At 42.3% G+C, this 24662-nt stretch overlaps 1 protein-coding gene across 1 annotated transcript in view; it reads left to right on the forward strand.

Annotated features, from left to right (window-relative positions):
- The first annotated feature begins 729 nt into the window (after positions 1-729).
- il11ra (interleukin 11 receptor subunit alpha) overlaps positions 730-24662 on the forward strand; it is a 72219-nt gene continuing 48286 nt past the window's right edge. The window contains exon 1 of the mRNA XM_079289137.1: positions 730-853. The gene's annotated coding sequence lies outside the window, so the exon portion shown is untranslated. The remainder of the gene's footprint in view (positions 854-24662) is intronic.

Consider the following 24662-nt stretch of genomic DNA (forward strand, 5'->3'; position numbering starts at 1 on the left):
TTTAATGTTTCTGTGTGTGTGTGTGTGTGTGTGTGTGTGTGTGTGTGTGTGTGTGTGTGTGTGTGTGTCATAACAGGTGACTTACATAATAAGTAAACAAATAAATAAATCAGGGTCTCATGACTCAGGTGTCGCAGTTTAGACCAATAACTGAGTAAAACCTGGAGAAGCCTGTGCTTTTGAGTGGGAGACACTACTTGTCCTTACCAGTACAGGATGAATGTTTTTTTTTTAATATTAAAAATAATCTAATGATTTTATTTATTTTGACACTTTCCCCCTCTCCTTAAAATAAAGCAAAAAGATTGCATATCGTTGGATTATTTGAAAATGAACTATTCCAAGTGAAACAATTTTGCATTCATGAATACAAATTTATTATAAATTTAATAAAATATGATATTAAAAAAAGAAGTGATAATCAAGAAGGCTAATAGTTAAAGTGCTGCCACTTTTAGGTAAACCCACTGCAGTATCGCAGTAAAACATCCAATGAAAAGTGATGCAAACATAATCCTGCTGCGGGAGACCCGTATCTTGTTCTTTCCATGCCACATTCCTTAAAACCTCAGACCTGGGATCAGTGCTGATAGCTCAGCCGCCCATAATCCCCTACAGTTAGGGACCCGCCCACTAAACCAGGTGATTGACAGCCGGCTCTTCCAACCAGGTGGCAGCCGACTCTGTCTGGCCTCCTTCCTCCTCCTCCTCCTCCTCCTCCTTGTCCGACTACGTTGCTCTCGTGCCCCGCTAGTCCGTCCGGGGGAGCTGAAGAACAACTCGACGAAAGTCCCAACTATGGAAGGCGACAACATAATAATAATGCCTGTTTGACTTGGGGACATTTTCCAAGGTAAGTTTGGCTGTTTATAACTGGGTCCCCAGTGGGGGAATCAGCGGCTCGGAGCCTGCGCGTGTCGGGCGTGGAGGGAGGGAGGCGAAAAGTTGATCTGCCTCGCTACACGGGACAGGAGGGGAATCTCCTCTGTTATTCACAGTGCATGTTGGTCCCTCTTCAGCTAGTGGGGCACTTGTTGTATTACATGTTTTTTATTATTATTTGATGCTTTATAATACCACAATGCCCCCAAACTAAATTAATTAATTAATTCATTTTTATTTTCCTGTATTGTTAATTCAACTGATCTGTTTCCTTTTGTTGTTGATTAAACAGCTGTGTTATAGGGGTGAAAATATCTTTGCATGTTGTTTTTGTGAAAGCTGTAGTAAGAAAGTAGCAGCAAACAAGCCAAGTCTGAGATCGTTTTGAAGGAATTTGGCTGTACTTAAAACATAGTACAGTGTTAGAATTTGAATGATTAAAGTGTGGTCTGTGAGCTGCGTGTGTTTATGTGCATGCAACACTGCACGTTTGTCTCTCCGTAGGGAAAGTAAGATCAGAGCGTCAAAGGCACTGCTGATGGATGCATCGACTTGTTTTGCTTCTGGCTCTCAGACACCAGCTCAGGAACAGGCAGTGGGCAGATGTAAAGCGCAGACATCGTTGAGTCATCCAAAGGCACTTGTTAATGTGATAAACAACATTCTGCATCATCCTGCTCTCTCCCTTTTGTATATTTATTTGCACAATTATAGTTCCGGTGGCTCAGCAGCAACAGTTAATGCTCCGAGTCCGCGATTAGAAACAAATACTGTACAGACAGACACACACACACACACACACACACACACACACACACACACACACACACACACACACACACACACACACACACACACACACACACACACACACACAGACGGAGACAGCGGGACGGGGTCTCGCTGCAGATGTGCATTCCTGCAGCCAGTGGAGTGATCGGGCCTTTAAATAGAGCTCAACGGGAATGCAAACAGACCGAGCAGAGACAAAGCCTGGGGGGGGGGGGGGGGGGGGCGTCTAGGGTGTAGGAGAGGGAAGGTAGGTGGCAGTGGAGCGAGCTGGGTTCCCTCAAAAATAGCCCAGGGTGTTGCTCTTTCTTCAAACGTCCCACCAATTAATTTGGAGCCAAATGTGGGTCAGAGTTCGCGTGACGGAGGGAGGACGCCGCTCTCGAAGCCACCGAGAAAGTCGAGATCGAGTGGAGGTTTCAAACGCGGGATGTGTGCCCTTGCGTCACCGGGTCACATTGCACATCGTGTCCCGGTGGCCGACTTTGAACCTTGCCCATGATGGGACGTTATGTTTATCACAACCAGGCCGGTCTGTGATGCCTTCAAAAACATGTTGTGCCGTACGGAGCACAGAACAGAGATTCTCATTCATCCATGCGTTGAAACTTGTTTTTTCCGTTTTGAGTCATCATTTGGTTAGCGGTTGGTTTTTCTTTTGTTTTTTTACTTGATGGAAACATTAAATATGAATCAGTGGATTTCTGATGTATTGAGTGTACTTATGAATGAAAGCCAAGCTGAGATTGTGTTTATCCAGTAGCGTGTGTGTGGGTGGGTGTTCTAAGTGTCAAGCTGCACTCATTCATGTGGAACACAAATAAGATGTCGTAAATGTAAAAGCGATTTTCTTTTCTTTTCTTATTTATACTTCCAGCAAATACTTAAAATATTATTGTCAGGGAATTGACCCGCCCCTGGAACGTTGGCTGGCCAATCGTGGTGTAGCATCGGCCAGCTCTAATTAGGGTTCGACAACTATCCTGCTCTGCTCCATAGACTGTCATGCAACTGTTCATTTTCAGGCTGGTTTTGTGGATTTCTAGCTTGTCAAACGTTGTGTTATAGTGATACTCGTTAACGGAACGGTATTCCTTCATTTCATTGTCTTCTGTCTCGATCACCAGCTGATGTGGTGGTTCACTTTTCACAGTGCAGTTAGTGACAGTGTGGGCTCCATGGTTGCTTCGACAGCTGTGGTCAGGGCTTAGCCAATGGTCTCACTCCTTGCTGCTTTAAATGGGATTTCTGGATTAATGAAGGACTTTAGTCTGTTGTGTTAAGCTCAGAAGTTGCTCAACGTGTTATTGGTTTGATCAGGACAGATGAGTCACAACTAGGGCTGCAACTAACGATTATTTTAATAATAGATTAATCGGGTGATAATCGGATAAAAAGAAAAGAAAAAAAGCATTCATTTCCAACCCTTTATTCAAAAACAGAACTGATTTTCAGAAAGTGCACAAACAGGTTGCCCCTTGAACATCCCTGAGCTGTTAAAGTAATAATACTACAAAAATAAAAAAATGGACTAACACAAAAAACATACACATGCGCACAGAAATATGTATATTTTTGTTTAAAGGGACCTGAGCTGTCAGAACAATAAATAATTTATAAAAAAAAATACAAATCAGAAAACTTAACAGGATTTGTTTGAATGTCAGAACTTGTTCTCTATACTCAACACACTCACAAACTCAGACGCACACACTCACAGACGCACACACAAGTTCACTTGAAGCTTATTCATTAAATCATTACCATCATTGTAGTAAGTGCAAGTTAAGTTCATTTATACACCACATTTAAACACAGCTTAATGACCAAGCGCTATAAAATAACTTTTAAATGAAATTAAAAAGTACAGCACACAAATATATTTGTCAACAATAACTGATATGGTACAAAGCACAGAATATATATACATGACAACAGATTGAAAAATGAATGGGCCAATAAAGGCGAGTGAATAAAAACATGTCTTTAGTCTTGCAAACTATACCAGCCCTGCTTTACTACTGTTATTAACGAGCTAACGCTAACTTGTCATGCTTGTCAAGCTGGATAACGAGTAAACACCAGCACCAGAAGAGCTGCTGGAGGGACGTTACGTTCCTCACTTCAAAACTGAAGTAAAGTAGGATTCTGTAGAGATTTACCCTGCTGTTGAACATCCTTCCTCCTCATCAAGGACTCCAACATGTTCACGTTGTTGAATCAGGAAATAAATCCTGTAGCCGTCTGTGTTCACCCAGAGCTCTACGATACCTCATATCAACAGAGACCGGACCAAACTATGTGTATAAATGTGTGTGTGTGTAAACCATACGGTACAAACAATGAATAGACGCTGCCGTATGTGGAGCTGCTACAATGTTAGCATAGCCTAGCACCGACCCATCTGAGCTCCATTGAGAAGACAAGTCGGCATCATTACGTAGTGAATACACTTCGATAAAATCCACAGAGCTCCACTGGACAATGTTATGAACCAGACATGACGGCGTTTAGTTCTGTGACTTCCACAACACGTACTAAGCAGAAATAGAGGTTATTTTTTTGCTCCGCTCTTTTTTATTTTTATACTCAAACATCTCCGCGACTTATTGAGTGGCGTAATAATCGCGCGACACAACGAATCGATTATGAAATTTGATAATCGATAATGAAAACTATTTTAATAATCGATTATTATCGATATAATCGATTCGTTGTTGCAGCCCTAGTCACAACCACTAGTTGGAAGGTAAGAGTGTTGTTGCGTTCTTTCGTGGGGATAAAGTTGTCCTCAGCACATTTGGCTGTTTGACTGGGATTGGCCCAATCAATTTTGAGTATCCAGCTTTTGTCTGCAAGTGGCTCGTCACTGTTGGTTGCAGTAAAAACAGCAGTAAAACAGACCGAATCGCTTCAGCCAGCCTCCAGATTGTTAATGTGTCCCAGGTTTTCTCCATCACTGTTTATTTCTTTGTTTTGAAATCAATTCAGCTAATTTAACTCTGCTAAGAGTCCTCGCAGAGAGGGCTGATTGTGGTTTGGTCCTAGCCAGAGTCCCCGTGTGCTCTGTGGAGCCAAACACCTGGCCGCTCCCATGCAGTATCTTGTCCATCGCCAACAGGGTTTGCCATTCATGGATTTCACCTTCGCAGACTGGGTGGCCTGAGCAAGGAGGATGCCTCCTGGTTTAAAGCGTGTCAAATCCTGGCTTCGAAAGCTGTGCAGCAGAAGATCGGCTCGTCCACTCTTTCTCGGCCACTTAACCGCTCTGAAAGTAAATGTACACAGAGTAAGAAAAAGGAAGCACCTTGCTGTTTGCCTCTGGCAAGGTAACCAATGGGTTCCCAGGTCTTCTGTGTCTATAAAAGGAAACAAACGGAGTGTATTTTTTGCTTTATAAACACTGTGACCAAAAAAACTTGTCAAAAGATTATTTAGAAATACACTCGGTGAACAAATGTGCTCTTTGGACTTGGGGGGGGGGGGGGGTGTCATTTGAACGATCCTCATCCTTGGATCAGTCCTGGGATGGGATTTGATGACGTGGTGTCCTTGATATTGATTCGTCTAAGGATCCTGGCGCCCAGGTTATAAGTAAAATTTAATTTACTATGTTGCTTTGTGATAAAAGCCTTCAGGAAAAAAAGTGGAGGGGGAAGCTCGCTGCTCAGGGAATAACACTTACTGTAAGATGACTGCAGCGAGCCAACTGAATATAAATTTGAATCAAAACCATATTCGCTGGAACACAACGCACTTATCAAGAGTTTTACCAGTAGTCCCAGTTAAGTGTGGGAGTCGTTTTTAGGAGTTTCCCTCAAGCAATCGCATGATCCATCAAATGAATGCTCTGATAGGAATAACCAATCAGAGACGGGGATGTGGCCTACACCTGCCCCATTGCTCCATCAAACTCCTTACATTCGTCACATCTGTCCAAAGTCCGACATTCCCCCTTTCTGCGGTTTAATGAATACAGACCTACAACAATTTACTCCTTCTATACTCCAGTTAAATTTTTTTTAACGACGGCCCAGCTCACGTCCAAACACCTCATTCTAGCAAGAGAAAGGTACTGTTTTCCAGCTTGGCTCTTTGCTTCCCCCGATTCCCTGCAGACAGCTCTCACTGGCAGTGCAGTCTCTGCTCAAGCTTCTGGCCAAAAACCACATGCACACACACGCATACTGTACACACAAGTATTGCGCATGGGCTCCACTCAGACCTTCACGCAGACTCAATGCGTGCACACACGCATGCATGCGCACAGGCGAACTCAAGACGGTCCAGTACTTTTTTGCCTCCCATGGTCACGCGCACGCGGAGCACAAGTCCAGTCCAAGCCTCCGTACTGTGCTCTCCACACTCATATTTCACTAGTCACACACACAGAGGGCCCACGGCAATCAACTATTAAATTAGAGAGGGAGCTGCTCCAAGAACTCGGTCGCAGCTTGCCAGGTCTGAGGCCGCGCTGTTACTTGGTGTGCGCCTGTGAGTGAGACGGAGAGAGCCAGCTCTCGATGTTAAACCAACTCTGAGGGGCCTAGATCGGGGTATTTTCTTCTCCTCTGGTGCTGCTGTTCGCGCACTTTTATCCCCACTCTTACTATTAGGAGCTCTGCCCGATTGTTCAGTCCAGAGTTTTGTCTTGTTGGTTTCTTGTTGTACTACGATTCTCTGCGTTCTGCTACAGTTCAAACCAGATCCAAGCCACAAGGTCGAGCCACTTAAGTAGGGCTTGGCATCGTGGGTTGGAGCTGTGGCTTCTTTTCGAGATCAACCGACCAATAAGGACGGCAGTAGTGTGGCGATAGTGAAAGTGTAATATTTCAAAAAAAATTCTATCAATGGAAAAAAAGCAACAACTTCTGTCAGTGCTAGCTCTGCCAGCTCCACACGACAACTCCCTGTTTGATGGCTGAGTGATGGTTGAATATAATGGCAGCTCTGCAGAGAAACCCTATACTCGCTCCTTGATGTATGTGAACTGATGCCAAACTGAAGTTTGCTGCATCTGTTTTAAATAGAAAAACTATTTTTGCCAGAAGACTCTATTTTTCTTTTAACTCTGGAAACATGTGAGATTATAATGGATAACCACAAAAGCCATTACAGAACTCTTGGATACCCTAGAAATGCAAGATGAATTCAGCAAACCAATGTTTAAAGGGACAGTGTGTAGGATTCGGTGGCATCTAGCCAAGTAACCAACTGAATACCCCTCCGCTCGCTCGTCCCTTTCCACGACTGCGGTAACGTGAGCCGCCGAGTGCAAAACCGTGGCGACGCCGGTCGCCTCGCTCAAGAGGCCATCCTTGACGTAATGACACCGCTTTAGGAGCGAGGGAAGTCATGCAGCGGTTGTTTCACGAGCGTGTCAGAGAACTCTTGGGGCTTTCAGGTTACATAAAAATGTGAAAGTCTTTGTTTGGTTTGTCCGTTTGAGCGACTAGAAATATGGCAGTGCAACACGGTGGACTCGGTGAAGACCACCCGCTCCCTATGTAGATATGAAGCTAATGAAAACACAACAGATGTTAGTCTCAGGCGATTATACACTGTTGAAACATTCCTTAAGGACAAAGGAAGGCATCATCTTTGTCACTGCTTAGCCCAGGTGGAGACTGTATCATTGTGGGGGATTTGGCATATTTCTGATGCCTTGTTTTTTTTACATCACTATCTTTCACCTAAGGTGCCATCACAGCAGCCGTAAGGGAAGAAGCTGCAGGAGTATCAAGTTTCAAACTGTGCTCACCCAAGTAATCCGTTTCTAAACAGGATGAGCTCAAAGCTCAGAGACAGTAGTGTCCATCTTTATCCAACCGTGGCATCATCTCTAGCAAACATTTCAGTTCGTGAAAAATGTGGAGGTAGATAAGTTACATGCCACTTGCAAGATTGGTATTTTAATAGTTCTGGTCAGTGCAATGGCAGTGAAGGATCAGACCACTCCACTATCTGTATAAGTTGTGCTACTCTTGGAATTCTATTTGCTAATGACTGGAGGACTGGCTGATGCAGACGGCTTCACTGTAAGCTTATCACTCGTCGGGGTGAGCCACTGTGAAGCTCGGCTACTCTGCAAGAACAGCAATAACTCAGAAATTCCCCCGGAAAGATAAACGTTAAAGAATGTGCTTCCTTCCCATGCAAATGTGATTTATGATCCTTTCCCTGGAAGTCTACTGGCTTCCACTTCACGAAACTAAAACATTTTTAACTATCAGTCACAGGGGAAGATGTACCATTTTTTTTGTGCGAGGTCTGTATGTATGTTTGACTGTGACCAACATACCAATATCTCAAAAAAAGGAACAGCCCCATGTGTATGGAAATGTGCTGTGCACGTTTTGACATATCGCTGCAACCCTGCCAGTGTAAGCAACATCTATTAGGTTAGCCGTATATCCTGTGACGACTGTCCAGCGTTGACTGTGAAAATACAGCTAGCTGGGGAGATTATTAGAGCTTGGAAGAATATTAAGCCTGTGCTGGTATGAAATTGGTTACTTTCCAAACCGGGTTGATTTACAAGCTGCCGTGGCAAAAAAATAAAAAAGTGCCGACATTTTGGCTGCTCGGTGTTGACTCCTCTCCCTGCAGGTGTTCATATTTACCGTCACTGGCAACCTGAAAATGTTCTGTTTGTGACCCAGAGATCTTCAACTGAGCACGCAGAACCTCCATCTTGTTATTTGAAAAGGCTCATTAATGCATTATTGCTCTCTTCCCCGTCTCAGTGGGGTTCATTCTCTGAAGCAGTGAAGAGATCTGTCTGTCTCTGTAACCAGTTAGGGTGGCAGCAGGGATACGTGGCCACAACATGGCCACAGTGTATAAGCGCTATTTTACACATGGGCATGCTGTGACCAATCAATCGGATCAATCAGCTGCCCCCATACAGTCTCGCCAACGTTGCAAAAGCCCTGAGGATTGAGGGTTGATTGCTAACCCGGGTAGGAGTTTTGGTCCGACGGCTCTTTGTGGAGGGAGTCGGTGGCAGACTTGCGTATACCGTGAGTTTCAGGATGCGATCGGAGATTTGTGTTGTGTCCGTCTTTATTCCCGATTCGTTTATCGCACAGCTTACAAATCAGTTCGTTCACCTTCCATGGTTCTTCTCTTTCGTTTGGTTAACAATCCAAAGAATCTGCAAACGGGCGCATTTGCATTATTTTTGCTAACGAGAGCGGAAAGCCTTCCTGCTGGAGTTGGGGCTACATGGGTAAATTACTCGGGCTGTGCTGAATAGCTCGAAGCTCCATTCATAACGTTAACATCCAAATGATGGTTATTAACAGAAACATTGTGAGCAATAGTCCTTCTTTCACCTCCTCTTCTCCCCTCACATTGAGTTCCCAAAAGGAAGGCGAGTCCCCACAATATGACGGCAAGCCATGCAGAGCTCAGTACTCCTCGTCTCTGTTATTATCTCAGCCATCAGTCCAAAATTTGTTGAAAAATGTACAATATGTTTTTATCTAACAAAATATTATGTTTGAATCCATATCTGTGGACAAGGGCTTCAACAAAACTACATTTTGGCTGTGATGAAAGCCTGGTTACTCTTTAGCAAGCAGCTGTATTGATGAGGCGATCTAGCAGCAATCTAACAGCACCATCGATTCCATTTATAGAACCCCAATAAGCCAAAATAACATGTATGTTGGCATGTTACTTTCTTTTTATACGCTACAACGAAGTGAAGCATAGAAAAGCAAGAGACGGAATATAGCACAAAATACATAACAGGCGTTGCATAATTGAGTCTTGTTCCGTTAAGGTGGACACGTGAGGACCATTTTTGTAGCCGTGATATCGGCCATTTTTATTCTATTTTTCTCAGATGTTTAGATTCTGTGAAGTGCACATCTGTGCTAATTGATGCCAAAACGAGTACCTCCACAACACTAAAGACAAACCGTGTTGGAAACAGCAAGCAGTAATCCCTAAGCTTACAAGCTACCCTGCTTGTAAGCTGTTGCCAGGTTGGGAAACGCTGAATCACGTGTGTTCAGGCTCTAGAGACATCAGCAGCGCTGGCTTTGAGACAGGACGGCGACAGCACAGTGAAACCTTAGACGGTGTGGATAAGTCTGTCTCTGAGGCCTTAAGAGAAACTCTAATGTTGATAGAGGGAGGAGACATTGGCTTTAAGGTTGTAGGGTTTGACACCGTGTCAACTCAAAGACAGACACTTAATTGTGGCACAAGTGGTTGAAAAGAGACATTTCCTGGTATGAGTCATGTGTGTGTGCCTTTTGTGTATGGTCATCTAATATTACACATCTCTACTGTGTGTGTGTGTGTGTGTGTGTGTGTGTGTGTGTGTGTGTGTGTGTGTGTGTGTGTGTGTGTGTGTGTGTGTGTGTGTAGGCATCTTGCATAAGCAAATAAATCTTACAAAGGCCTTTGCCACCACTGTGCAGGAGGCGAATACTCAGTTTTGAATATGCAAATGTAACAGAGTTAATGATTCCCCTTGCCATCACTGGCCATTGGTTGCTAGTATTACTGTATTATTTAAGTTATTGCTAATCCTGATCATTTTCATGTTATTTCCTTGTTTAAATATCATTTACAACGTATCATTGGTTCTCCATGGAGACATGTGTGTTGTGTGTAACAGCGCCCTCTGCTGGCTGCTTGCAGACTCTAGTGGTGCGCCCAGCTTTCATGAACTAGTCTGAAGCAAGCTGTTTTCATGGTAGGTTGACCTGTGACAAGCGCCGTTGTGAAACATCTCATTCGATGTCTGATGTACATATATATATATATATATATATATATATATATATATATATATATATATATATATATATATATATATATCTCTATATATCTCTATATATATATATATAATAATAATAATAATAATAACTTTAATTTATATAGCGCCTTTCAGGGGACCCAAGGCCGCTTTACAAGAGTAACAGTTTAGACAAAAACAGTTTAGACAAACAGTCAGAAAAACAGAACAAGTAAACTAGGGGCCGAAAGCCTTGGCGAACAGATGGGACATATATATATATATATATAGAGAGAGAGATATATATAGAGATGTCTAGAAGTCCCTTTTTGTTCGTATAATTGTTTTAATTTATAATTTCTAGAGCAAATGGTTTTAACTGATTTAGCATCTAACGTAACGATGGCCTGCCTCGGTCGGCGCTAGCTGCTATTGGCCTGTCTCGAACGATTCCGTCGTGACGCCCTTTCCGGTCATTACGCTGTCATTTTCTTCGGCGATCGCCAACCAAACGTAAATAATATTAATTCATACATATCAAATAATCTATGTGTCAAATTTCATGAATATATATGGTTTATATGTCTAAATACTATAGGAAAGTGACTTTGATGAGAGAAAGCAGAAAGAACGCTCGGGCGACGCTTAAACAGCTCAAACGGAAATTAAGGAGCTTTTATTGCATCATTTGGAGTTGTTGAAGCGTGATATCTTATTGTGAAGGACAGAACTACGGTCCCGGATGTGTTGACAGCATTGATGGTCATTTTTGCGACCCTGGAACAAGCGAATATCCCCGAAAAACCAGCAGCAGCCAGTGTTTACAACGAGGATAGAAGTCCGTACGGATTAGGCCAAGAGCAGTGCACGGCTAATTCACCGGTGTTAGCATCGTTTTAACGACTCTGGTAAAGGCAAAGCTAACTGTAATAATTACAACAATATTTCGTTTGAAAGGTACGAAGTTTAACTTCAGTTTAACACCATTAAATCAACTGAAAACATTACACGATCATTTTTATCAACATTGTAAGTGAATTGTATTGAAACATTAGCTAAAAACTGTCCGGTTTGGGGTACAACTCCGTTAGCATTTAGCATGAGTAACATGCTAACCACAGTTAGCTTAAGTATTTGTCCTTTTTGATTTAACAGTGTTCCGGAGCTTGTGACCACAACATTGTCTATGAGAGTCACTGAAGCTGTTCTGTCTTTTACCAGGTATATTGCACTGAAATGTCATTTTATTTACATGTATAACTAGTCTGAAGCAAGCTGTTTTCATGTGTTCCGGAGCTTGTGACCACAACGTTGTCTATGAGAGTCACTGAAGCTGTTCTGTCTTTTACCAGCTATATTCTGCCCGATGAATAAACGTCTGGTTGGAGCCATCAAAAGATATCGTGTCCTGAATTAAACACAATGCAACGGAGAGTACGCAACTGCTACATATATATATATACAGACCATATCATTTGTGTTATTATTTGAATGGGGTAGCAATTGCAGAGATGCGTGTATCTTTTGTAGACAAAAGCTTGTCCCTACAACTGAGCTGGAACAAGTAATTGTGAATATGATATACAGCAACTATTATTGATGAATCGTTGACGTACTTTTTCTTGCAAAAATGTCAAAATTTCACTGATTCCAGTTTCTTAAATGTGACAGCCTGATGCATTTGTTTGTCAGATATGATAATACATTTTTCAGTTTCTGACTCTTGGTCGGAAAAAACGACTCATTTGAATATTTTAACTGCCGTTTTGGAAAATACATCCTTTTAACTCACATTGTACAGACAGAATGATGGATATTGAAAATAGTTGTTAGTTGCAGCTCTTCTCTTTATAATGTGCCATTTTGATGATTATTTCTTTGTTTTAAAATACTTTGTAAGTGTTTCTTTAGAGTTGTCCCTGGGGTCGGTTATGGTTTGAAAATGTTTGATACAGATACCATTTTGAAGTCGGTACCACTGAGAGACTTTGTGTGAATGAAAACCTCACGGCCTAATTAGTGGACCTATCTTTCTATAAATGACTACCGCTAACTTCTCTACTCTATGAAACATATCTTTCTATCTAAACATTCAGTTTTCTTGAAATGACAGTACATTATGTAAACAGTCTGTCACTGTGACGATATTCATTTCGGAAAAAACATGTTGGCACCGTCAGAAGAAACAGAAGATTAAACACTCGTTCTACCACCATATCAAATTCTGTTCTCAAATTTAAAACCATAACTTTCTTCCAACATTCATCAGATACCTTTCCCAATATTTATCACTTTTGGAAATCCACATGACCTCACCTGTTTGTGTGGAGAGGCACCGCACAATGCGAAACACAGAAGCCGAAGATAATAATGGTGTTGTGAAATGTTTGCAGCGTTGCAAGAGGAGATACACTGGCAGTTCTTTGGGTCGCATGTTGAAACGTTTCCGATGGCGCTTGTAGGTGAAGGTATAGGTCTTTTCTCTGCTTCTATGCAACAGCACAATCACCAGAAAGCACCGACATTTGGCACAAGTTTGTCGATACCAGGTCGGACCGCCATAAATTGATCACCGTTTTCTGATACCCAGTCCTAGTTGTCCAGCTCTAATCTAGCTTGTACATTTTAATATTCATTTTACAGTTATGGCAAGATCAAAGTGTTTGTTTTGCTTATTGATACTTGAGTTGGATGGCTAAGCTTCACTGTGCAGAATGATGAATGTGCAGTTTGTTTTCACATCCATCTGCAAAACAGTGGAAAGTGAAATGATCATCATTTGCATATTCATAGCTTACTGGATCTTTTTTAATGAGCGAGACGGAGGAGATGGAATTTTAAGATGAACTGGTTCATTGAACTCTCATGTGGGAAAAGCATAAAAGACACAAATTATTGCTGAAAGCAGAGTATTTTCAAATGTCTTCAAACATGTCATTTTCTGCAGGCACTAAAAGAAAGAGGAGAGGAGAGAGGAGTTCAGATGGTGGGTACGGACTAAAACTTCTATTAACTGTTCGTATTCAGCCCTATGTACAGTACACAGCATCCTATGTTACTTTTGAACTACAGCTGACTAAAGTGGGCCGGCTAAAGCCGTGTTTACTGTTTAATTTACCGACCTCCAGGTCCTGCAGGTCAGTTTTTATCAGAGTTCACAGACATTCTGACCTCTATTATTAAGCTAGACAAAGTGCTTCTGGTTGGTGATTTTAATCTGCATATCAATGATACCACAGACTGTATTGCTACTGAGTTTCTCAATATTACTGAATCTTTTAATTTCACGCAACATGTTTCTGGCGCCACTCACAGGGGTGGTCACACCTTGGACCTTGGGTTTTCTCTGGGTCTTGATATTGATGATACCCGTTGTGAGGACCTATTGATCAGTGACCATAAATGTATTTTCTTTGATCTTTCTGTCAATACTGACCCCTTGTGTCTGAAACAAACATTCCACTCCCGCATTATTACTCAGAGTACAGCTGATCATTTCTCTATGCACTTCTGCTGTGATATTAACACAAATCTCAATGATGTTGAACACTTGATACAGTCATTCAATGAACATTGCACCACTTTGCTGGATAAAGTGGCACCTCTTAAGGAAAGGACCAGGGCTGCCTATAACACTACTCCGTGGATGACAGACGCTGTGTGCAGCCTGAGACAGAAGTGTCGCAGGACAGAGCGGCTCTGGAAAGCTACTGGGCTAGAAGTGCATCGTTTATATCTCAAAGACCTCAGAGTTTCTTTTAATACTGGAGTAAAGGAAGCTAGAACTGCTTATTTTGCCAACCTAATCTCTTCTTCAAAGAGAAATCCCAAGATTCTGTTTGATACAATTAAAGGAATTGTTTCACCGTCTGTCTCCACTTTACCATGCTATTCTGTTGACGATTGCAACAAATTCCTTATCTATTTTATTGATAAGGTAACAGGTATTATGTCTGGCATTCAGCCTGGGATCTGTTCATCTACTTGTAGCTCCTCGCAATCCCCTGCTGTTCTGGACTCTTTCCAGCCTATCAGCCTTCAAGACCTGATGGACTTAATTAACAAAACAAAGCCATCATCTTGCCCTCCGGATATAATTCCATCCTCTCTATTTAAGAAAGTTCTGCTAACTATTGGCCCTGCAGTAACATCTATTGTCAATACCTCATTATCTACAGGAATTGTCCCTTCCTATTTCAAACATGTCACTATCCAGCCCATATTAAAGAAACCAAACTTAGATCCAGCTTTGCCCATGAACTACAGGCCCATATCAAAACTGCCTTTCTTGTCCAAAATTTTAGAGAAAGTGGTGGCCAAACAACTTACTGCTGCACTGGAGAGGCACAACATGTATGAAAAGTTCCAGTCTGGGTTTCGTAAGCAACACTCTACTGAAACCGCTCTCCTGAGGGTTTCAAATGACATTCTCATGTGTGCTGATGCAGGTGACTGCTCTGTGTTAGTTCTTCTGGACCTCAGTTCTGCATTTGACACTGTAGACCATGACATCCTGATTAAGAGGCTACGTGATTGGGTGGGCATAACTGGCAGAGCGTTAGACTGGTTTACATCTTACCTCAATGACAGAAGTTTCAATGTCTCTGTGGGTGATTTTGTGTCTGTTACCTCTCCACTGTCTTGTGGTGTACCGCAGGGCTCTGTTCTGGGGCCTCTGTTATTTTCCCTTTATCTGTTACCTTTGGGACCGATCATAAAAAGCTATAATGTGTCCGATCACTTATATGCAGACGACATCCAACTCCATCTGTCATTCAAACCCAGCGAGGCATTCACATTAACTAGGCTCCTGGACTGTGTCAATGCCATCAGAGACTGGACGGCAGAAAACTGCCTGCAACTCAACGACTCTAAGACGGAGGTCCTGGTTATTGCTCCAGAGGAGTTTGTCCCCATGATCAGGCAGATTATTAGTCCACTCTCCTCTGCTGCCCATTGCAACCTGCGCAATCTTGGGATTTTCTTTTATCGATCCATGTCGTTTGACCCTCATGTTAAGCAGCTGTCCAGGTCATGTTTCTTCCATCTAAGAAATATCAGTAAACTGAGATCTGTTGTATCAACACCTGAATTAGAAATGATCATACACACATTTATCTCTTCACGCATTGACTACTGCAACTCACTTTTCACATCACTCAGTGTATCTGCTCTTAACCGTCTGCAGGTCATCCAAAATGCTGCCGCCAGATTACTCACCAGGACAAATCGACGGTCTCACATCACCCCCGTACTCCGATCTCTCCACTGGCTTCCTGTACCATATAGGATACACTTTAAAATTCTCACCATCACTTACAGAGCACTTCACGGTCAGGCTCCGGCTTATGTAGCTGATCTACTTCGCCCCTATTCACCCGCCCGCACTCTCAGGTCAAACGCTTTAGGTCTTCTGTCAGTCCCACGCACACGATTTAAGACCCGTGGTGACCGAGCCTTTGAGGCAGTGGCCCCGAGGCTCTGGAATGCTCTGCCTGCAACTCTGCGCCTCGCAGATACTGTGGATACTTTTAAAAGCCAGCTCAAAACCCACCTGTTTAGGCTGGCATTTGTGTAAAAGTAAACCCATGTCCTAGACCTGCTCTTAAAATATGTTTTACATTTTTATTTTATTTTTTATGATTTTTTATTTTATTTTTAAATTTTCTCTGTGTAGATAATTTATTGACCCTTGGGTCACATTGTGTTTTTATACTTTTAAATGTCTGCTCTGTTAAGCACTTTGTGATACCACTGTCTGTGAAAAGCGCTATATAAATAAAATTCATTCATTCATTCACAAAAGAGCTTCAGCTAAATGGGTGGAAGATAATGGTAGGTGGTCTAGGTTTTTAGAGTCCACCCTTTTGTTTGAAAGTGTCGCCACTGTGGGTAAAAGTGTAAGTGTGTCTGGTGCAACAAGGCGACTATTTTTACCGGACTGCTCGTATACATAATTGATAGACTTGTCAGTTTAAATTATATGACAGTCAGTTATGATGTAGCACAATGTCTCTGGGGTACTAAGAGTGTGTGTGTGTGTGTGTGCGTGTGTGTGTGTGTGTGTGTACCTTTGATGACACAATTCAGTTGGAATGTCTATGAGAGATAAGTATGAACATGCTTCTACCTCTGTTCTTCTTTCAGTTTTGTTACTCCCTTGTTCACTCTTAACCTCCCTCTTCTGCCTGTCTGTCTCACTCTACCCCCCCTGCTGTGTTTGTTGTCTTTATGGCACATTGGCAGTCTTAGAGGAGCATAAATGGGTGTTATCGAGCATGGTGATCATATCTGATCTGGCAGGCAGGTGACCGAAACAAACAAGCAGGAAGCCAAGGCTACACTGGCTACGTTTCTTCAATGAGCGCATGTTTACACTGAAGCTTACAAGTGTCCAAATTCTCATTTTAGATTTTTGAATGACTCAGGAGGAAGCTTGTCTTTGAGGAGCTGACGTACATGGAGATCAATGATTTTAGGGAGAGAATGTCAAAATCTGAATCCACGATGATGGGTGAAGAAGTGGTCAAATGTGAAGGAAAATCTGAATGCAAACTACCGGATGTAAAGGGGGCCTGTGTACCATCTTGTGCTATTTGGTCAGCCAGTCCATGTACTGTTGCATGTATAGACTCATTACCGGATCCATTCTGATTCATTCAGAGATACATTTTATAGAAATGTGTGCATTCTCTAGATTTATAACAAAAGTTATATTTCAAGTTCATTGTTCTTTGTTAGATCTTTTTGGAGGCTAGATTAAGTACTTTCTATCCTTTCTAATGAAATAAATACATAAAGAAACTTTACTGTCATAATGATTTCCTAAATAAAGGGCCGACAACTTGCTGAAACATTTGGTGTGAGTTCTGAGCTCTCTGTCAAATCCACCTTGGTTGAGCGGCGTTGGCTAAATATGGCATTGTCTGCAAGCTGCAGTTTGTTGGAATTTTCGACTGTATGCTCGTTTGAAGACAGTTTTATTGCCGGTGTTAAGGTTGGTTGCAATGAGTCAAGCAGGCAGAGTTGATGTCACACTTCAAAAACACTGCTCTGCACTAGAGCAAATGATGAATCTAGAGCGGATAGATGGATATGACGAATGACCTCAGCCTTTGTGTTGTTTTGCCAAATGCATGGTGTTAAACACATGAGATCGGAGTTGTTAACGGACGTCAGTCAGGAGGTATTGTTGCAGCATGAAGGTACGCAATATGCACCCACTGTTCGTTTGCTATGGACGCAATTCTTAATTGACCATCATTCAATTTAGAATAGAAGGCTGTTCTTAACCATAGCTTGTATATAAGAAGTGGACGTAGTCATTGTGACGCCACCCATTAGTTTGTGGACTAGCGTTGTGAAGCCTTGAGATCAGCGATTTGGCCGTCGCCATCTTGGATTTTTCCCAATCAGTGAGAGGAAGTTACCATATTTAGAATGCGGAGGAGTGACGTAGAGACAACGTATATGGCTCTGGTAGCGTCAGCGACCTGTCAATCACAGTAAGCCCGCCCTAAAGCATCCCCTGCTTTATGCTCTATTTGACTCCAAATGGACCATAACTTACTAAATGAACATCAGGCTGTATTGAAGAAGACTTGAAACTAGAGATTGAGACCATAAACTCATGTTTACAATGTTTACTGAGGGAATAAATCAAGAGAGAAGTAGAGTCATTTTCTCATAGACTTCTATACACCCAGAGGAGTCGCCCCCTGATGGCCAATAGAGAGAATGCAAGTTTTAAGACACTTCCGCGTCGACCTAACTCGCCTGTTCTTAATTAGTTAACATGTTATGTCTTGCAGCTTTATTAACGTAGCCTTTTTTTGGGGGGAGGGGGGGGGGGGACCTTGAATATAGAGGACCAGTCAATAATACATGTGCAAACTGTGGTACCACCATAACCTATAACAATATATTTGACAGAGAAAGTAATGAAATACAGTTTAGAAAGCAAATTATTAAATCAAATGGCACATTAACAAAATAGTAAAGGGGAAACATGCCTATGTGTCCCGTGTTGGATAAGCCTTTTATGACGACCATATGGAGCGTGTTTAGTTAAACGATTTTTAAAACCTTTTGTTTCCCCCCGGTCAACATTAGGCTAATGTGTTAGCTAACAATCCAGACGGTCATAGCAAAGGCATGGGGATCCGTTCACCTCTTTTTATGCACGTCTTCAATTCGTGCACAAAAAAAAACCTGACTCTAAAACGTTTTCTATTAACACTGTATATTTGATATCAGTTGTCGTTCATGGAGTACAACTAATGCCTGAGCAAGTGAAATGGTTTGGAGTTGTTTTCTGGTTTGACAGATTTTTATCTCTGAAAAAGCTCCGTCCCTCTGAACCCGCCTTTGATCTCGAGCAGTAATCGGTCTCCTGGATCACTCCAGAGAGACGCACACACACATGCACACGTACATACATCTATGCAGCGTGTACTCGAAATCAACAAACTTTGAAACCAAATCATGGCGGTGCACTGTGAACCCCCCCCCCCCCCCCCCATCTGCCTCGCTATCTCAAACAGACCGGCATGCCAGGTCCATGCAGCAGAGCCACACAGTCTCTGTCTCTCTCTCTCTCTCTCTCTCTCTCTCTCTGTCTCTGTCTCTGTCTCTCTCTCTCTCTCTGTCTCTGTCTCTCTCTGTCTCTCTCTCTCTCTCTCTCTCTCTCTCTCTCTCTCTCTCTTTATGTCTCACCCCCTTATCCCAGACAGAAACTTCGTTACAGCATCCTATAACCTGTTTAGCACAGCAAGTGATTTGACGGTAATGAGGTTGTTGATGATTTTGTTCTTGCGGGGGCCTTTTGTTCCGTCGATGGAAGTCTTGATGTACTTATCCTGCTGCATTGGTTCCCGTGAAAGGTTCTCTGCTGTCGTCCGAACAGTGCACGATGAGCTTTGTGAGCGGTCGCTTCAGCTTGACATATAAAGGACTGAATAGTCCTACTGTAGATCCTGCAGTGTACACTGCAGCTCAACTCTGTGTGTTTGTGTGTGTTTTGGGCTGTTTGCTTTACTGCGTGATCTTTTTCACCTGATCCAGTCATAGAGAGTTTGATTCAGCTTGACATGGAAACCAAGCCCCCTAAACAGGTTTTTTTGTTTTTTTTATGTTTCTGTTTTTATTGGGGGTTAACGGTTAATGTTTGGAATGATATGTGTGGCAGCCCACCAATGCTAGCTTTCAGTGGCGGCTGGTGGAAAATGTTCTAGGTAGGGCCATCCTATCAATTTCAGCAAACATCCCAGTATGATTTAATGCATTATTATTATTACTTGGCAGTTAAATATTTAACATGTATTCCAACACGAAAACAATCAGTAAATAACACTTATATAATATAATATGTTTATTTATTGAGATGCCCCTATGGACCTTGTTATAGGAGGTAAAGATCAGGAGAAGTAAACATGAAGTGTAATTATGAATACTGATGTTAAATTAAGCTATGATGAGTTTTCACTGTTAATTTAACATCTCTATTACATGTTGATGCCTCCATGACCAAGTTAAGCAGATGAGACTGAGGACAGCTATGTAGAAGGAAAGATGTTCACTTTGCATAATATGTAGCTTGACAGAGTTCTCCATGTGTGTCCTGGTGTTCTCATGTTTCCTTACCTCCTCATCCCTCACTCCCTACCCTGGTGTTCTCATGTTTCCTTACCTCCTCATCCCTCACTCCTGTAACTGTCCGTGCTCGATCTGTTCCCGTTGTTTTAAAAAGCTAAATAAATGATTAGCATGACGTCATCCAGCTAGCCAAACCTGTCTGGTGTACAGCTAGTACAGAAGCTCCGCATGTACTGCTTCCCTTTCCTGCTAGTCTGCTGTCTGATTGTGAGTTCAGGCTGATCTGATATCAGCTCTTTGGCTGCAGAATCTCCTCAAAGTTCTCCTCTCAAACGGGTCTTGGAGGAGGAGTGCTCGCGCTGGCGCGGGCGCCTGTAGAGACTTCTCCTGACGAGAACGCGCAGCGAGGGGGGCTGATCGTTCTGGCCCCAAGCTGAATCTATTTGAGGGCGCTGATTGGCTAAATTGTATGTCACTCATTTATATCTTGAATCAGCAATTTGCTAAACTGCTTCATAGACCCGTCTCTTTTGGGCCAAAACGATCAGGCCCCCCAAGCTGCGCGTTCTCAGAGTGTCGTGCCTGTGTGCAGACGAGCACACAGGCAGAGAGCACGAGCAGGAAAAGCATATATTTTGCGCAGATATCATACTTTACACACATTACTGGGTACATTCCACAGTTCAAAAACACAAATATTGACAATTTGTATTATTTATGATTATTATAATTTTTTTTTTTTTTTTTTTTGGGGCTCATGGTGGGGCCATGCCCCATGGCCCTCTATTGACCAGCCGCCACTGCTAGCTTTTATGACACCATTTTTTTTGGGGGGGGGGGGGTTGTTTCAAGTGCACAGGGTGTGCATTTGAGTTTCTTTTTTTGCTCGCCGCAAAAATGCTGAAAGTAAGGTGTGCATTACACATTTAGTCCAGATGTTAATTGAGTTAATCCAGCTGTGACCCCTTCCTGGTATGTCCAGCGGTTATGCTCATTTCATCCCATTTAAAAGCACATATTAAAGGATTTTCTTGGTTTTTCTCCATTTTTCTTTTTTTTTCTTTGAGGCGGCTCTTTTCTACCCCCCGTCCCTTTCTCAATTTATATTCCATTACTCAATCTGCAATGAATTAAATAAAACAAATCCCCAAATGATGAGTGTATGGGTTTAAACAGAACAGATCACTTGGAGCAAGTGACTCCCTGTGCTGAAATAATGCAAATTCATCAACTTCTTTCTGCTATTACACATCGGCAAAGTTAAAATATGAGACGTGTCTGAACTAAAAACATAACGGCACAAGATGTACCTATGGGGTTAATCCGCAGGATTTCTTCTTCTGCTCGTTTGTTTTTATTTGTGTTGTTTCCATTTTTCCATCTGGTTTTGATTTGCTTCCTCTCATTAGTTTGGTTTGTTTTTTTCATTTCTTTGGCTCCGTTGTTTGTGTGAAGACTCATTGCCACTGTGTTTTCACAACCAGCTTTGTATCTGTAGCTTGACTACAGAGAACTGTCACAAACTGGTCTGACTCCGAATCTTATTTACTTCTTCTTCGATCAGATAGCTCTTGATTTATTGACAATTTTGCCACTTTTAGATTTAGGTAGGAACCTTGTACAGTTGCTTGTGCTTAGACAAAATTGATTGTTGGAGAACTTTGGCTTCTTTTCTTCAGTAAAAGAAGGGGTTTTGTTAAAAAATATGTTTGTGTATACAGTATATGTGTTCACTCTGCAGTGAAACAAAAAAATGCATAACTTCCTGTCTACCATCTCTCCATCAAAGTGGGTGAAGTGTTTAGAACCATAGATTCTATTGAAGAAGAATCAATGGTCTAAGAATCCACTTCACCCACCTGTTTGTGGACAACAGTTTTCGAGCCTTGAGTTCGGCCATCTTTGTTTTTTTGCCAACAGAAGTAACACAAGAGGGTGGAGCTTAATACAACCAAAGGCGGGACAAAATAATTTTAGGCGACCAAAATGTTACAACTAACTTTCAACTGAAAACGGTGAAAGGTTTAAAGTTCTCAGACGAAAACACGGACTACTCCCAGACAAACAATGTGGTAGCGATTATCAATCAGACGATAGCCCCACCCTAAAGCGTACACATCATTTACTGTCTCGAAGAAGACTTGAAACTAGAGATTGAGACCATAAACTCATGTTTACAATGTTTACTGAGGTAATAAATCAAGAGAGAAGTAGAGTCATTTTCTCATAGACTTATATTTGTAACCGGAGGAGTCGCCCCCTAAAAGAATGCAAGTTCAAGGCAGTTCTGCATTGGCCTCACTTCTCAGAACCGGAGGTTGCTGCCTATTGTAAATAATTGTATAACATTCAGTTAATGTTCTGTTTGTATCAGTTCGTGACTAGCGGGACATTTCTTTACATCAGTAAAGTGGAAAATGGATTCCATTAAGGTCATTCAGTACCTCTGTGTCTGCGTTCGTCCCGTTTCCAGCAGCATTTCTGAACAGTCAGTCAGACAGCGGTAATTAAAGAATCATGGCTTTCTTATAGTTATGCTCTCTCGGGATTGTTTCCCCCTCTGGTGTGGAGTATGCTGTGAGTGGAAGTTTAACCCACTGTTTCACTGTGACCTTGTGTCTACAACTGAAGCACATTAAACACGACTCCTGCCCGTCCTCTCTCTCTCTCATCTCTTCTTTCACTCACTGTTTTTTCTCAGTAGCTTATCTCTTATTTTTTTGCCCATCACCCCTTTCTCTCATGTCCATTCTGTTACCTACTAAACTCTCTGTCTCTCTCTCTCGGTGTGTTAGGACAGTGAGCCAGCCAGTCGGCGGTAGTAATGGGGAAAGCATAGAGTTCCCAGCACCAGAGTGACTCATCGTTCTAGGGAACAGAGGTCATGTGTGTGTGGGGGTGGATTTGGGTGGTAGGGGGCGGGTTTCCTATGTTGTATATATATATATGTGTGTGTGTGTGTGTGCTCTCTAACATGTTTGTTATTTGGGTGTATACGTTTCCAATGCTTCCTTCCTGCTGAACACATCGCGAAAGCTCTTTTGCCGGCTGCGTTAACAGGTCATCTGTCGGTGAAAGTCCAACATACACACACACACACACACACCCACACACACACACACACACACACACACACACACACACACACGGAAGCTCATTTCCAATATGGTGCCATGAAGTGAAAGTCTTTGGCTCTTTAGTGCTACTTGTTAATTGCTTTTCTTTCGATCTTTCGCACGTCCCATGAACAGTTTTAGATTTTCACCCCTTTGGCATAGTCACTACATGTTACAATTATTCAGGCTACTCAGAAATGGCACACTTTTTAATACTCTGCACATTTAAGGACAGATTTTATAGATAAAATAATAAAAAAGAATGGCTACATTTGGCTTACTTGCCCGTACGTCCACAAGTATATAAATAGGTAGCGAATAATGTCTTTGTTCCAGCGATATAACTACTGAGAAGAATCTATTGATAGTGGGAAAAAAAGGAAAAGTTTTCACATATTTTTTGCATGACTTTGATATCAACAGGGAGTATAACTCACACTGAAGAAAAGACTGTAAACAAGGGTTATGAGGCAAATTATGAGAAACGGACATATTTATTGGTGTGATGTCAGCAGGAGTGAGATTTTTTATTTATTTTTTTATATATAAATCAGGGTTCACAGGGAAACATGTTTTTGGTTGTTTCAGGTATGTCTTTTCTACACTAGCCAGAGTTGGAGCTGCCAGGATACTTTTCTGTCTGAATCCGTTTGTGTCATTACGAATGCTAATACTCCTGAAGGCGACCCGGTTTATCATCTGTGTATATTCCTGCACATGCATGTGTGTGTTTCTCAGCGTTGCATAAAACAGCAATCTGCAACTATCTGCTTCATGTCTTTATAATTGCTCCCAGCAGTAGAGCGGCGCCAGTCAATGTACATGGGCGCGCATTTGCACATACATACATGCACACATACACACCCCCACACACACACACCCACCCCCACACACGCACACACTAACTCACACAGCACATCATCAGAGGAGTGTGGCAAAGCAGAACTGGGCAGAGTTTGTTGGCAGGCCAGCCTGCTGGCTTATTTGGACAGACTTGGACAGAGTTTGAAACAGCTATCATCATCAGCATATCCCTGTGTGTGTGTGTGTGTGTGTGTGTGTGTGTGTGTGTGTGTGTGTGTGTGTGTGTGTGTGTGTGCTCGTGTGTGTGTGTTCATGCATTTGATGTACTTTATTTTTTTCCAGGCTCTGACAACTGGCTGATCTATCTCTCTATCGCGGTCACAATCGAGTTATTTGTTTGGTTAGCACAGAAAGCGAATGCAGCTGCAACACAATCAGATCCACATTACGAACCACAATATCAATCATTTCATGTCACTGTCACAAAAACACTCTTTTCAAGTCCAAATTTATCTTCCAATCTTTTTTCGTTTCTATTTCCGATGATGGGTTGGCTGTGCAGGTCGAGTCATTGATCTCAGCAAAGGTGTGTGTGTGTGGTGCGTGCGTGTGTGTGTGTGCGTCTCTGTGGAAGGCCTTGCTGGATAACACAGAGCAGATGTGGGTGGGTAGGTGGGTGTATGTTTAAAGAGCCTGTCATTGGCTCATACAGAACAGATGTG

This window comes from Melanostigma gelatinosum (assembly GCF_949748355.1).
Source record: "Melanostigma gelatinosum genome assembly, chromosome: 18".
Lineage (NCBI taxonomy): Eukaryota > Metazoa > Chordata > Actinopteri > Perciformes > Zoarcidae > Melanostigma > Melanostigma gelatinosum.